Source organism: Taudactylus pleione, unplaced genomic scaffold (genome assembly GCF_031769625.1).
Source record: "Taudactylus pleione unplaced genomic scaffold, aTauple2 ptg000218l, whole genome shotgun sequence".
Classification (NCBI taxonomy): Eukaryota; Metazoa; Chordata; class Amphibia; order Anura; family Myobatrachidae; genus Taudactylus; species Taudactylus pleione.
In genome coordinates this window covers 12,541,133-12,557,592 of record NW_028284620.1, presented here as the reverse complement: position 1 = coordinate 12,557,592, position 16,460 = coordinate 12,541,133, and the positions used below count along the sequence as shown (strand labels likewise).

At 42.8% G+C, this 16,460-nt stretch overlaps 1 pseudogene; it reads left to right on the top strand.

Moving 5' to 3' along the window:
* The first annotated feature begins 1,576 nt into the window (after window positions 1-1,576).
* LOC148517396 (5S ribosomal RNA) lies at window positions 1,577-1,695 on the top strand (annotated as a pseudogene).
* Window positions 1,696-16,460: the final 14,765 nt, after the last annotated feature.

Sequence of the window (16,460 nt, the reverse complement as noted above, 5' to 3'; positions counted from 1 at the left end):
GCAGAAGCACAGGAAGTGCATGAAGAGGCAGCAGGAACAGCTAGGCAACAGCGGGGATGCATAGACCCCACACTGGATTCCCCTGAAAGCAGCGGCCGGCGACTCAGCAAGCCGCGATGACACCAGCACATGGGAAGATGCAGGGGTCTCTGACGGAGGTCTCTAGCACGGTTTGTGACATGATGTATCAACAGATGTTTTTTTTTTTTAAAAAGCGATGAAAAAGATTTTCATTTAATTTTCGCTATAAAAAAGTATCGTGGGAATGTAAGAATGTCTATCACTATAAATTTTGCTATTTTTTTAAATTAAACTTTTTTGATTTTTTTTTTCTATTGAAAATGGATGAGACCCTTATGTATCATTGTTTTATCGTGAATTTGTTACAAAACTTATCAGTAATTTTTTGCTGCAGCTTTTGCTGGTGTTAATTGCATTAGGGCATCATAGATCTTGCTGTAAAATGTATTTCTTCTTGTGAAATAAAGTACTTATTTATAAACAAAATGACCACTGGTTATATATTTATAATGTGCCGAGAATCACATAGACCAGGTAAAATCCTTCAGTATCTTTATTTCTCACCACAGGCATGTGTACAGGATACGGCAGTTTAACAGGCATGACGTTACACAAAGGGCCATATTCAATTTGAGGTGAAAGTCTGAGGTCGGACTATTTGCCATCATCGCCGTTTTTAGTTGACAAAAGAAAAAAATAAGGGCAACACTCTCAAAACATTGGAACAGCTTACTGCTGGATCCTATTTTAAGGACATACTTCCACCAAGGTCCCCAACAGTGTTTAGAAAAGCAAAAAGCCTTAAAGACTCTTTAGCTCCCAGTTTACTGAGAGCTGCTACATCAGAACCCAGTAGAACCTTACCCAAATGTACTGGAAGCTATAAATGTGGGCGTTGTAACATCTGCAAATTTCTGAACCCCCAGAGGAAAACATTCTGGAACCACAACAACTCAAAAGAATATAACATAAAAGAATTCATGAACTGCAATTCTACTTCAGTAATCTATCTGTTAGAATGTACATGTGGAACCAAATATGTGGGGAAAACGAAGAGGCCACTCAAGATAAGAATGCGAAAACATGTGAGAAACATCAAAAATAAAGTAGAAAATCACATGGTCTCAAGACACGTTGTACACATCATGGATCTAACCCAGAGGAACTATCGTTCAAAGCAATAGAGCATGTCACTATGTGAGAAAGAGGAGGAGATTTGAGCAACAAACTCTCACAACGAGAGATGTTTTGGATCTTCGAACTAAATACCTTATTTCCTATGGGGTTCAATGACAACTATGAAATAGCCCCATTTATATGAACAAATGATTATATCCATACCATGAGTTAAACGCTAATAGCTGTTTATTCACATATAAAAAAGATCAACTACCATGGATCCTGCTTTACCTCTCTATATAAAAAATTATACATGGATTAGAACCCTAATGTCAATATAATAATAAGTGATTATCTGCTAGTTTATCATGCATATTGTACTTGATACAAGTGATCCCACGGCAGTATCCATAAATAGACGCAATTAAGATAACACCACTACAATCATACCAACATGTCAATGCCCAATCTCGTCCGATCTTGGAATCGTAGCATAGTTGGGCTTGGTCAGTATTTGGATGGGGGACCACCTTGGAAGACCAGGTGTTGTAGTTTACAATGTAACTCCATATTAAAGGCTCCTGAAAGGATATATGGCTCTGAGTCGTGTTTTACACTTGGAATTCTTGGAATATATGCATGTATATGCGTTTATGTACATATGTCTATATATACACATATATGCCTAAGTTTCCTAAATATCAAGCATGGATCTAAATTTGTTGGTATTGAATTGGATATTTGCGTTACACCTTGAACCTTACCCAGAATATCATTAAGTATTTTCTGAATTAAGATCAATGTGATTGAACTCAAAATGAATTCTAGAATCTGGGTGCCCAAAAGACAATAGCTATGTTAGATAATAAGAGTCTTTGACACAAAAATTCTTTATATGCATACATCTGCCTTTAATTCTCCTTTTTGAACATATAGGAACAGTGCAAAGATGAAAACGAATCGATGAATAGCCATTATAATCAACACCTTCAGCGATCCAAGATGGGCGATTGACGGACCATATGTGTTAATGCCAAAGAATTGGAGGAGAAATTTGGATCTGCACACCAGCATGAAACTATAAAGATGGCCGCTGTGCGTTCCAAGGACCGGAAGTAACAACGCACCCTGAAAATACCGGAAACACACAGGAGGAGAACGGAAAAGATTTATTCCCCCACTGACTTTGTTGGTTGGAAAGAAAGCAACCTGCTCGATCACACCTGAGAAAACAATAGAGTGGACCTCCGGAAGTGACGTACCGGAAAAACCGAAAGTCAAGTAATATGCACATGACACGCACAGCCCAGGAAGTGACGCTGTGCGGCTCACCGGCGTCCAACCAGGATACACATTATTATTATCAGTTATTTATATAGCGCACACATATTCCGCAGCGCTTTACAGAGAATATTCGGCCATTCACAGCCATCCCTGCCCCAGTGGAGCCTCCAATCTATATTCCCTGACACATGCACACACACATATACACTAGAGGTAATTTTTGTTAGCAGCCAATTACCTACCAGTATATTTTTGGCGGGTGGGAGGAAACCGGAGTACCCGGAAGAAACCCACGCAAGCACAGGGAGAATATACAAACTCCACACAGTTAGGGCCGTAGTGGGTATCGAACCAACAACCTCGGTGCTGTGAGGCAGTAACGCTAACCATTACACCATCTGTGCTGCCCATGCTAATAAACTTGGACTGGCTCTGACCATGGGAACCGGAAGTGACGTGATGCGCCTCACATGTGTTCCACCGGACATAAATTACAATGTTTTAAGCAATAGAAAGGACTTTCATTTATTTATTCCCACTTCATTAAGAACCTTGATATCTGCAACTAATGTCAGGATATAGATTATAGCCCTAAACTAATTGAACAAAACGTATTCAGATAAATATGAAACACAGGAAGAGATGTCACCAAAGAAACATGGCCTAAACCCTTGCTATAAAAGCCCTGTTTTGTCTCCCCACACACATTCCCCTTGATGAAGTTCAGATAAGAGGACGAAACGCATTGGGCCCCTGACTTTTGCCTACCTAACCTCTACCAAATACTATTGAAAGATAAGCTGATATCCTTTTTTTAAAGAAATTGCTATATATTGTCTTCCAGTATTATCCTCCCCCTTTTTTATACCCCTCCTTTCTATATTTTTATCCTTATATTTATATATGTAAATTTGTGCCTGAACTATTATATTATATTCTCTTAATGTCTTATTAAATTTTAAAATATCGCTAGTTTACTTCTGTATATTATAGAGGTATATTAATTTTTAGAACTTTTTGATAATTATATTGCACTAAGACACTTTATTTTGTGAATACAATCCCATCAGGGATAAAGCATATTTACACAGGTTGTTTAAGCATTGCACTGGTTGCACGTGTTTACTTTATTAATGCACTAGTAGGCGCCTATGGTCACCTACATTGTTTAATTGATCATTTCACTAAGGTAGCAGAGTCCAACTGCCACCACCCTGTTGACTGAGCAGATACCTTTATATTTTTAAAGGGAGTGCCACATATACATAAGTATATGCACACATACACACGTATTACTACACATTTAAATTATCTACAAACAGACTCTTATTGGTGAAACACGTTTCACGCTGTACAGAGTGGAAAAATACTTGGCGCTGTTTTCTTCTACTGAATTATATATATATATATATATATATATATATATATATTTATAATGTGACAAGAATCACATAGACCAGGTAAAATCCTTCAGTATCTGTATTTCTCACCATAGGCATGTATACAGGATACGGCAGTTTAACAGGCATGATGTTACACAAAGGGCCATATTCAATTTGAGGTGAAAGTTTGAGGTCGGACTTTTTACCATCATCGCCGTTTTTTGTGGGGATAAAGTATCGGGCGCGTGATCGAGTATCCCCATATTCAATTAGGAATCGGCGAAAACAGGACCTGGTGGAAAGGTAAGTATCAAAAAGTACTGTCACTTTTTGTGAAAATCAGCCTGTCACCCCCCAAAAGATGGTCCGACATGAGGGATCACTAGGGGTACCCCCAAATTGGCCAGCTAAAGGTATTTGGGCTTTTTAAACGGTGTTGGCAGGTGTTTTTTTGCGTATTTGTAATGGTAGTGAAGAATAGCATTTAGCTACATTTTTTTAAAAATAACTAGTCCCATCAAATTTGGGTTACATGAAAATGGGTGCAAGCATATTTTGAAGTCCCTAAAGTGATTTTTTAAATTTCTTCAAAAATCCACCTTCCGCAACCACCCGCATTCTAGAAAACACCTGCCGCATACTCGGGGACCCCCCTAATTCAATTTAGCTAGTTTTTAAGTTTGTCCCCCAACTTAATTTTTTTCTCACCAAAACTAAACCACTTTTTTAGGGGTGCCCTAAACTAATTTTTCTTTTTTTTGTGACACAGATAACTTTTAGGGGACATTCCAAGGGGTGAAGGGTACTTTTTTTTAAGTCTGCACCCCAAAACCACAAAACCTTTTTTTCGCCACCTAGCCAGTGGTGAAAACTTATACCCGTTTTTTTACAAAGACTTTTTGCACCTGTGAAAAGTCTTTGAAATTGACTATGATAAGTGAAAATGACGTCATCGGCGATAAATTATTGCTCATAACTGACTTTTCGCCGCTAATTGAATATGGCCCAAATTCTTCAAAACAGCAATATTTCTTCAGTGGACTCGCAGGTCCAGGTCCCCTAACACTAGTCACCCCCGGGCCTATAAGCTGGGCGACCATCTCACCGTCAGGCTCAGTTTCCCCAGTGTCACTGTAGTTCTTAAACCAGCCTCACACAGGCGTCTGTAATCAGCTGCCTTTCCAGACAGATTGAGGCAACACCTGAACTGGACATTACACATTCCTAATGCCTTTGCTCTGCCAAACCTGGGAGATCTGGATATTCCATATTTACTTCATGTGGAATTATGCTGACCCTGTCACACTCCTCCCCCTTAGCTTCAACCACCCTGGTGAAGCTAAAACACTTTCATGGCGAGCTATCTCCCTTTCCTACATCTATTTGTGCCATCCGTCCAAGTACACAGCTCTCTACCATTTTCCACAGTTCGCCATCCTCACCCTCTTCCTCTTCTAGCTTCACCATAGGGTTACTTGCAGGATCGGGGCAAACAAACCTTCTGGAAAGGTCATCAGCATTGAGGTGCTGTTTCCCCGGACGATGCTGCACCTCAAACTTAAATGGCTGCAAAGACAAAAACCAGTGGGTTACACGAGCATTCACTTCTTTGTTCGTGTGCATCCACTATAAAGGGGCATGATCTGTAACCAACAAAAACTCCCGCCCCAACAAATAATATTTTAATGGGTCCATTGCCCACTTGATTACCAAGAACTCTTGCTCCACAGTTGAGTACTTGCGCTCCCTGGCCAGCAATTTCCGGCTAATGTAGAGAATGGGTTTCTCTTCCCCTTCTACCACTTGGGAAAGGGCTGCTCCCAATCTCATAACTGAGGCATCTGTCTGCAATATAAACTGCTTTTTAAAGTTAGGAGTCTGCAGAACAGGTTCTGCACACAAGGCGCGCCTTAAATCCTGCCATGCAGCTTCGGCTGCTCTAGACCATACTATCTTGTCTGGTGACTGTTTTTAAGAAACTCTGTTAATGGTGCTGCCCTAGTGGCAAAATAACGAATGAATCTGAGGTAGTAACCCACTAGGCTAAGGAATGTTCTGAACTGGGATTTACATTTGGGTTTAGGCCATGTGAGGACCGCCTCTACCTTACTGGGCTGAGGTTTTACCTGCCCTCTGCCTACAATATATCCCAAATATTTTGCCTCCACCATTCCAATGGCACACTTCTCAGGATTAGCGGTAAACCTATGTGCCCGTAAAGATTGCAACACTGCTTCTACTCTTGGTAGGTGTGACTAGTCGGGACTAAAGATGACTATGTCATCTAGATATGCAGCTGCATATTCCTTATGAGGCCGCAGCAACCTGTTCATAGACCTCTGGAAGGTTGCAGGAGCCCCATGCAAACCAAACGGCAGCATTTTATACTGAAACAAACCCTCTGGGGTAGAGAATGCTGTATTGGCCTTAGCAGCCTCAGGTAAAGGAATCTGCCAATACACTTTTTCCAAATCTAGGGTGGTGAGATATTGGCTGTTTGCTAAATTCTCCACCAGCTCGTCCACCCGGGGCATCGGTAAGGAATCAAACTGTAACACTTCATTTAATTTGCGAAAATCATTGCAGAATCTTAAAGCACCTGAAGGCTTAGGCACTAAATCTATGGGATTATTCCATTTGCTATTTCATTCCTCTATGACCCCTTGGCGCAGCATCTCCTCTACTTCCTGTTTAACTGCTGCCCACTTTGCCTCGGGTAAACGGTATATCCTCTGCTTTATTACCACCCTGGGAGGAGTAACTATATCATGCTGGATAATTTGGGTTTTTCCCGGAATGGCAGAGAACACATCTTGGTGTCGTGCTACTAAACTCACCGCCTCCTGTTTCTGGCGGGGATTAAGGGTAACTTCAATGGGTACCTGACATTCTGGGGTTTTCTTGGCAACCAAAAGGAGCTGACAAGCTCTCTCTTTCCAGGGTTTTAACAGGTTTACATGGTAGATTTGCACTTCTTTCCGTCTATCCCCCTGTCGAACCGTATAATTAACAGGTCTCACTGCCTCTATAACTTCATAAGGGCCTCACCAGCCTTTTTTTTCTTATTTAATGTACGGGCAATTCATTTTGTGTCTTGTTTTTGGAATATAAAAATTTGTGTGTAGAATTACACTATGGTTCTCTTTTTTCTTCTACCCCTTACCATGATGGAGTTGTGATACCGGGGGTACATAGGATCCTGAAATTGTGGACCATTTAAATCTTTTGTGCTGACATATAAGTGGTGTTTCCACTTACTAAGGTACACCCCCATCTATATAGAGGTGATTGCACCTGGTGGTGGATAAAAATTATTTGAAAAATATTGCACTAGGAGGCACTCTTTTCTCCACTTTTTATTTTTATAGAATTGTGTACTGTCGGAACAACAGTGTTGGGAGATAAAGCAGCCACCTGTGAAAACTTGGGAGTGCATACGTCAAGGATTACTGAAACATTAATCTGACTGATTTTGGACTCAGCGCCATTACCACTATCTGCATTTATATATATATATATATATATTTATTTATTTATTTTTATTATTTTTTTTCAATTAAAAAATGTATTAATTATAACTGATATTCTATTTTTTATCATTAAAATTACCGTTTGCTATTATTGTCAGATAAATGGATGCACAAATAAGGTTCAAACAATTAAACAAGTACTGCACATATCTGTCCTATAGAGAAATGGAGCAGTTTTTTGGAGGGAAAATCAGGAGAAACTAAAAGGGAAGGGGATATCTTGTAACAAAGGATTTCTTTTATTTTGAAGTAACACTAGAATCCCGCTTGTAATTCACGCACAATGCCAACTACCATTCACTGTGCATGTCCAAACCTGAAACAGAGCATGTGCAGTTGTTATTTTTTTTTATCGGAAAATGAAAAAATCAACTATGCAGTTGTTTTCTCATTATCTAATTAGAAAACTAAAATGTGAAAATTAACACAATTCAGGGGGTTTATCACATTCCTATTTTTGCCGAAAATACATGATACATAAGATGATAAAAAAAAGCAAAACGATGGCAATAAATAAACAATCTCTGATGGAAACGGGATGTTTCCACATTTTTTTGATAAATCAGCCCCATTGTGAGATCCATTTTCCAATATGCGTTAATTTAATAAAGAAGAGTCCTCAATAGTAGAGATCAGACTAATACTGAATTATTGTGTGAAAAATCCCGCTGTGTAGGAGTTGCAACATTTATTTATACAAATTAATCATGTTTCTATTTTCTGTCTTGTTGCCATGGATTTTACCTCAAGATCGTATCGCTTATGTTTTTCTTTGGCTTCATGTAAAAAGATCTGTGTAATGACGTGATGTGCACGGGACAGTCTCCCAAACTTTTTGGCAAGTTTCAGTTCTAAAAAAGTTGACACATGGCTAGATTTATATTGCAGATGCTAAACAGGGGGCCTTGTGCCCTGAGTTGGTTGGCAGTGAGTGAAAAGTCTTACTAAAGGAAAATGCATTAAATAGGTGAAAATTATAATGTAGCGGATGGAGCTATCAGACACTGAGGCATCATGCAGACAGCAAATAGCTCATAATGAATAATTATTATTATTATTATTATTATTATTATTATTATTATTATTATTAGAGATGTGCGCCAGACCATTTTTCTGGTTTTGGTTTTAATTAATCGTCAGGTTTTGGTTTTGAGAAAATGCTGTGACTGGTTTTGGTTTTGGAATTTTTTTTTTAAATTTACAAAAAAGCTAAAATCATATAATTTGAGCCTGTTTTTATTGCTAGATTATTATTAACCTCAATAACATTCATTTCCACTCATTTCCAGACAATTTTGACCACCTCACAGCTCACAATATTGTTTTCATCCAGGTTAAGCCAAAAGGTTGCACTGAGCTAGCTGCCTGACTAAGCTAAGTGACAGCAGTGGGCGGCACAAACATGCGGCAGTTCAACTTTAAACATGACACATCTAGCAAACAGAGTGACACTGCAGAGGCAGACAGGATGACAGTTTAATAAACTGTATGACCCCAAAGATTGTAACAAATAATGTTTTCATTAATTAAGAACTCGATCAGAAGGAAGAAAGGATTGATTTGTTAGTTAATTTAATTTTTTAATTCCGAAAATGTTAATCAAGGAGGGCATTGGGGATGGTAATGATCAAACATTCTTCTTTCATTGCCTTTTCTCTTCTAAGTTCCTGTAAAAGAAAGAAACAAGGATTAGCTGGGAATTTGACGGCAGATAAGAAACACTTGTCCCATCTAATGCACACTTGGGTTACTGTACTTTTTTTGTTGTTAACAAGCAACCTACCACTATGTTTATGGATTGTGGGATGAAACTTAAGCATCTGGAGGAAACCCACGCAAGCAAGGGGAGAATATACAAACTCCACACAGTTAGGGCAATGGTGGGAATCGAACCCATGACCACCATCCATACTGTCCTAGTTTATGTAAAATAAATAAATAAAGATTGATTGATTGATTAGTTACTTAGTTAATTTGACTGTTTGATTGACTAAGAAAAAATAGGAGGGGGGTAACTTACTTTAATTGTTTTTGTGCTACCAAATTCCATCTTGATTCCATTTTACCAAAACAATCAATTTTTTGCCTATTCCTGGACCTACAAACTGTCATTTTATCCACTATCCACTAAAACACAGATATCGGTAGTGCTCAAACTAAAGATTACATGACTGTGACAGCCCACTGGGTGGGTGTATTATCTTCAGCAGCAGCAGTATGTAACATCAAATGCCAGCTCATTCACAGGCAGGCTTCTCTCTGTAATACCAGCTTCAAGGAAGCTCTGAACAGGAAGGGGGCCAAGGGACTATTAAAGCCTGGTACTAAACATCTCTCATCATCGTGGTTCTGGGATTATGGATGGGAAGGCTGGAGGGAGGGGGGAGAACATGTGCAGATACCATCACAGAATATCCTCTCCATTTGGTGCTTGAGTTGCATCTGACCAAACATGGCTGTTATGATCAAAAAAAGCCAAGCCCATCTATTGTTACACATTGGAATGAAAGTTTAAGAAAAAAGGCAAACAGGTTGGTATCTACAAAAAAAGTTTGAAAAAGGCATAACAGTATTTTGCAAGTATATCTATTTGTGATTTTAGTTTAAATAAAATAAATACAGTATGAAATTTAGAAAAAAAAAATTGTCAGAGCAGCGGTACAAATGCACGGCTGTAAAAAATATAGGACATCTATGAAACATTTCCACACAGCAGTGGCAGAAAGGATGTCCTTGGGCCCTTCCACCCACTCTTATGTCATACAGGATATGCACAGTTCAACAAGCCAATAACTTCAGCACAAGGGACTGCCACTTGTGGCTCAAGTGATTGGTTTGTTTGGGCCCCCACAAAACAAGCTACCAATGGGCATAAGGCAGCTAACAGTATTGTTGAACCTCTCTACAGGTGAAACTGTAAGAGGTCATTCTCCTCATCTGATTCCTCACTCTCATCAGTGTGTACATCCTCACACAATATTAATTAATCCCCACTAGAATCCACCATTGCAGTTACCCAGAGCCGTAACTAGACTCTTTGGTGCCCTGTGCCAGAAAGAGCATTGGCGCCCCTCTCATTTTTCAAAGGGACATAATGCACTCAAAAAAGGGCCATGGATTCATGTGGAAGGGCCAGGGAAGAGATAGGAGAGGCCAGGAGATGCTGGGGATGAAATAAGAGGAAGCTACAAGCAAGAATGATAATAAACAGAAATTTGACAGGCCCAAACAGCGCCCCCTGACCTGTGCGATGGCACTGACCGCACCTATGGCCCTGTAGTTACCTCTGTATTTTTTATGTAATTGGCGGTAAAGGTCTTCCTCGTGGAATTTCCATCTTTTCCACATTTTGAGGAAGTAGCCTCCTACGCCGATCGCTGATAAGGTTCCCGGCTGTGCTGAAAACTCACTGGTGGGTGGGCAGCTGAGGTAATGCAAAGCCAGTCTGTACAAGGGCCTCCAAATTGCCTTTTTTTCTTCCAGTAGTCTTTCAGTCTTTCCTTGCTACTGCATGTGGTGAATGGCATGTTGGCAATTTTATGTTTTTCTACACCAAATTTTCCCTTTATTAGATGTTTTTTTTTCTTTAGCACTGTATTTTTTTTTTTTTTTATTTTAGATGCCCTGACTAAGACCCTTTATGCCATTGAGCATCAGCTTTAGTAGATGATGTTGACGGAGTCGCGTCATCATCAAGACTGGTAGCAGCAGCTGCAACAGTATTTGGTTGCTCTCCTCTAAACTGAATGTTATCCATTTTGAAATGCGCAGATCACTGAGTGGCTTATATATGTAAGTGAACAAATCACACCAAACAGTACAAACAATACAATTTATTTTTTTGATGTCACAGCTCTATTCCTGCATGGACGGGAGTCACAGGGCTTATATATGCATGTGTGCAAAACAAGGTGCACCAAACAGTACAAACAATAAAAAAAATTGATTTTTGGCGCAGCTGTATTCCTGCGTGGACTTTAGCCACAGGGCTTATATATGCACCTGAGCAAAATAAAGCACACCAAACAGAACAAACAATAATTTTTTTTTTGATGGTGCAGCTGTTTTCTTGGGTGGACTGGAGCCACAGGGCTTAAATGTGCAGGTGAGCAAAAACAAAGCACACCAAACAGTACAAACAATACAATTATATAATAAAAAAAATTTATGTCACAGGAGCAGCTCTATTCAAACTGCGTGGAGTCGGGTCACAGAACTTATATATACATGTGAGCAAAACAAAGCGCACCAAACAGCACAAACAATACAATTTTTTTTTTATGGCGCAGCTGTATGCCTGCATGGATTGGACCCACAGGCTTATATATGCATGTGAGCAAAACAAAGCGCACCAAACTGTACAAACAATTTAAATTTTTTTTTTTTTAATGTCACAGGAGCAGCTCTATTCAACTTTTAAATGCACGTAAATTAGGGATGTACAGGCTCGGATTAGTTCGGATTTTCCCGCCAAATTCTGATTTTTCCTGCCAAAAATCGTGTCTCAGAAAGAGGCAAAACGTCATCTTTCATGGAGAAACATCATCTTTCATGGACTTTTGTCCAGGAATGATGATGTTTGTCCATGAAAGATGATGTTTTGCCTCTTTCTGAGACACGATTTTTGGCGGGAAAAATCAGAATTTGGCGGGAAAATCCGAACTAATCCGAGCCTGCACATCCCTAATGTGAATGTGTTACTGATGGAGTCTGGACACTGCACAGGCAATACAACAGAGTACAGCACACCATAAAGCAGCGTGCACGCTGCTGTACACTACACATTGAATAAACAGCACAATCACTTGTGACTTGTGAGTCTAGACACAGTATATACAGCAGGGTACAGCACAGCAGTATGCACTCCCTTATATACACATTAACTAAGCAGCACAGCCTATACAGCAGAATACAGCACAGCGGCATGCACCCCTCTATATATAGTTATACACAACAGCACAGTCTATACAGCAGAGTTAAATGCAGCATACAGCAGTGTGCTTAACAAGGAAATGCCCGTCCCGTCCGTGGCACCTTATATAGAATCCAAAACCCGCAAGAATCTGACGCTGCGAAGATGACGTTTTGCCTTGAAGTGGAATCCGAATCAGACGGAAAGATCTGATACTATGCTCTCCTTCCCCCCTCCACATCCCATAATGTGCTTTCCTTCCCCCCTCCACATCACATACTGTGCTCCCCTTCCCCCATCCACACTGTGCTGCAGCAGCAGTCATTATGAAGTTGTTGCAGTGCGGGCAGTGCCAGATTAAGGTATGTGGGGGCCTCAGGGCAACTAAATTGTGGGGGCCCCCTTTAAGCCACACAGAGCAGAGCCCGGCCTCTCCCCACACGGAGGGTCCCCCCCCCCCTCCCCAGGCCACATGAAGACAGGGGCAAACACTCACACATACACATAAACAGCATACCCACACTAACACATATACACACATTGACACATACATACACAGTATACACACTAACACATATATACAATAACACATTCATATATACACACACTAAAGCTGTACATATACATTCTTATTATTGATGCAGCAGTTGCTGCTGGTACAGGCTGCAAAAGAACTCGGGCACCTCCTCGATTCATTAGGCATGACCCCCGACACACTTCCCCCCCCTTACACTGCCCGCATTGGGGACGGAGCCAATACGGTAAGACCCACCCCCATATTCCTGCGAATCGCGGCATACGTCACGGGGGGCAGGGCTAGTCATATTGGGTCCGCCTCAATGCAGGCAGTAAGGGGGGAATAAGTTTGTCGGGGGTCATGCGTTAGTGTGAAGCAGGTGGCCCCCTCTCCCTCTTAGAAAGCTGATGCAGCAGTACTGACTCTGCTGCGGCATGCAGTAGAATTGCCACAGCTGCAGAGCCTCCTCCCGGGTACAGGTGCTGCTGGCACCTGTTCTTGGTAGGCTCACATCAACCCTGTGTGGGGGCCCAACTGTGTGTGGGGCCCAGGGACGACTGCCGCTGTCGCCCCACGCTTAATCCGGCCCGGAGTGCGGGGAGCCAGAAGGAAAGGAGGGTAAAGGTGGGCTCTTCCTGTGATGGTGAGGGTGTTGTATGTCGTGGTATCGAGAATGTGGTGGGTGGTTGTGGTGGGTGGTGTGATAAATTAAATAAAGAGACAAAATGGAGAGGGGCCAAATCTTTTATTGAAGCAGGCACAATGCCACTCCTAATGGGGATGGAGGGGTCGAGATGGGGTGATGGTGGGGTGTGGGTGAGATTCTGGGTAGGGAGGTGGGTGGACCCTTTCAGGGGGCTCCTTTCCATGCGGTTCAGTGACCGGCACGTCTCCCCTGCTGGACCTTTGGTTGACAGTCTTCAGAGTCTGGTGGTGTGCTTGGGGGGGGGATGTGGGTTCAGAGTTCGTGTACCCAGGCGGCGTCCCGCATGTTTGTGGATTGTCCCAAAGAGTACTTACCTACTGGTAACATCCCCACAGGACAAGGTAACATTCCCCACAGGACGATTTAAACGCATTAGACACAACTGCACGAGACTCAAAGATTACCAGGAACAAGCCAACACCCTCAAATAACAATTCGTAGACAAAGCATGCAAACTGGACAAGCTAGAACTCAACCTCACACAGATAGGACAAGAAGACAGGAAACCGCTCCTAGACTACAAAAAATGACACACAGAACCACATTCCATTCTTCGCACAATACAATACCCACGCAACAAACATAAAGAAAATTATCAACAGACATTGGCACATGTTACTGAAAGACGAACAATTCACTGACATCCTACCTGCAAGACCCAAAGTAATTTACAGAGAAGCCCCCAACATCCATAACAAATTGGTGTTCAACCACATCCCACCCCCAAACCTGACACAGAGCACCTTAAACAACTCAAAACTCACAGAAGGTTTTTTCCACTGTGGAACATGTGCAAATTGCACATCCCTGAAATACAGGAGCACTACACCCACCACATCATTCACATCAACACAAACAGGAGAAACATACAAAATAAAGGAACATGTCACATGCAACACCACCAACGTCATCTACCTAATACAATGCCCCTGCAACAAGCAATACATAGGAAGGACCATCAGACCACTCAAAATCAGAATCGCAGAACACCTCAGAAACATCACGAAATAGACAGACAACCACAAAATACCCATACATTTCAAAGAACACCACCAAAGCAACACCCTGGGCATCAGATTCACAGGCATCAGACACATAAAGAAACACTGGAGGGGAGACGACCACACCAGAATCCTCAATAAAGAGGAACTCAGGGGGATCTTTACACTCAAAACACTGACACCCAAAGTACTCAACATTGATAATGAAGTGAAATCAGTCATAACCAAATAAGTCCACCTTCAGCCGCTTAGATCTACCCCAACATTACACACCCTGACTCCACCAGGCCACCATCCCACGCCACCACACCACAACACCCCCCCAGCCCCCCCCCACAAACCCCGCCATCTGCACTCAAACTCGTCACCACATACCCACCCACAATCCCCAGCCCCCCCACCCCTTTTAGATCCACCATGACCATATTCACCCAACACACAAACCCCCCCCCACACCTGACCAAGTACAACACCACACCACACACACCCTTAACACAGCACACAGAACCACGTCCATCACAGCCTCCTGCATCATCCACACATCCATTTCCACCCACCCTCAAACACAGACAGATCCACGCATACAACCCCCAACCAGGACCCACACACAAACACAAACCCAATCCTACATGTGTCCAAACCCGCACACCATCTCATAACACACATCTTTGGACTGGCTCTAACACACACACTCACAGCCCCCACTAGACTGGTCTGATTCATCATCATCCCTCATACAGTGACTAGTACACAAACACACACATTACCCCATGACCACATCAACAGCACTCGTAAACACTCCCGACGTTACACACATCCCTCCCACATCAGATCTCCCCACACCCAACCGCATGACACCAATCGCTGCCTCACAACACGGACCCCACATTCCAGCACGCTCGACACAGCATCACCACAACCCGAGCGCAAACATCCCCACAACCACCGCACTATACACAAACATAAATGCTGATTATCCAGCCATTACATTATTAGTTACTCGACTACCAATCCCCAGACACGTCATCACTACAAACACTACGGGATCACACACTCTCCACCATTGGCTCCCACACGTCCCACCCCGGGGTTCCCCTGCCACGTCATAAGCCCATTACTCAGAGCCAACCTCACCTCGCGTCCCCACAAAGCCTCCATCCAAGCATCCACGCCAGCCCCATGTGATCACCACAAGCCCACCATTGGCTACCGGAGTCATGTGACCGCCGCTCAGACCCAGAAGTGCAGTATATAACATCCACACAAGCATTGTTCACCTACCACCTCCTTGAAAAAGGCAGACCTCTGCTGAAACGCATTGGAGACACCCCAGAAACAGCCTAGCTCAGCCACAGCTCTTTCCCCACCACCCGGTGCCCGTCCCACACCATGGGACTGCGCAACCCCCTCTCCATTCCCCCACAGCAGCCACCCACGGTTGTGAATAACCAGCCCCAGCTCGGCCAGCACCACTGCGGCACCACCAGCCACCGGGGACCTGCACCAGACCCACCTCCCTGTGTACCCAGAGGCACACCACGGCCGCGACCTCCGGTCATACATAATCCACAGACCGGCCCCAGGTCCCGGACCAGCCAGCACATGTGGGCACAGACATCAGAGGACGGTGTATTGTGCTCCACTCGCAGGTGCCACGATCACACACATTCCAGCATTGTGCTTCTGCAAGATCCACCTATCCCCACTGCCGACAGCGAGCTCTGGACTGCAACCAAGTAGCCATAAGGGATTAAGCACCAAGCACATGACGAGGGCATGCACACCCACTGAACATTACCACGGCCCAGTGGTCCACTCCACCGCCCCCCACGGTTCAACGACCCACCAGAGAAGCTCATCCAAGCATCAACCGTACAACACTCACTCTGCAACATGGCCACACCGATCACCCACGAACTTTAAATCCTTCCAGTAGGTAAGTACTCTTTGGGACAAACCACCACCATGCGGGACACCGCCTGGGTACA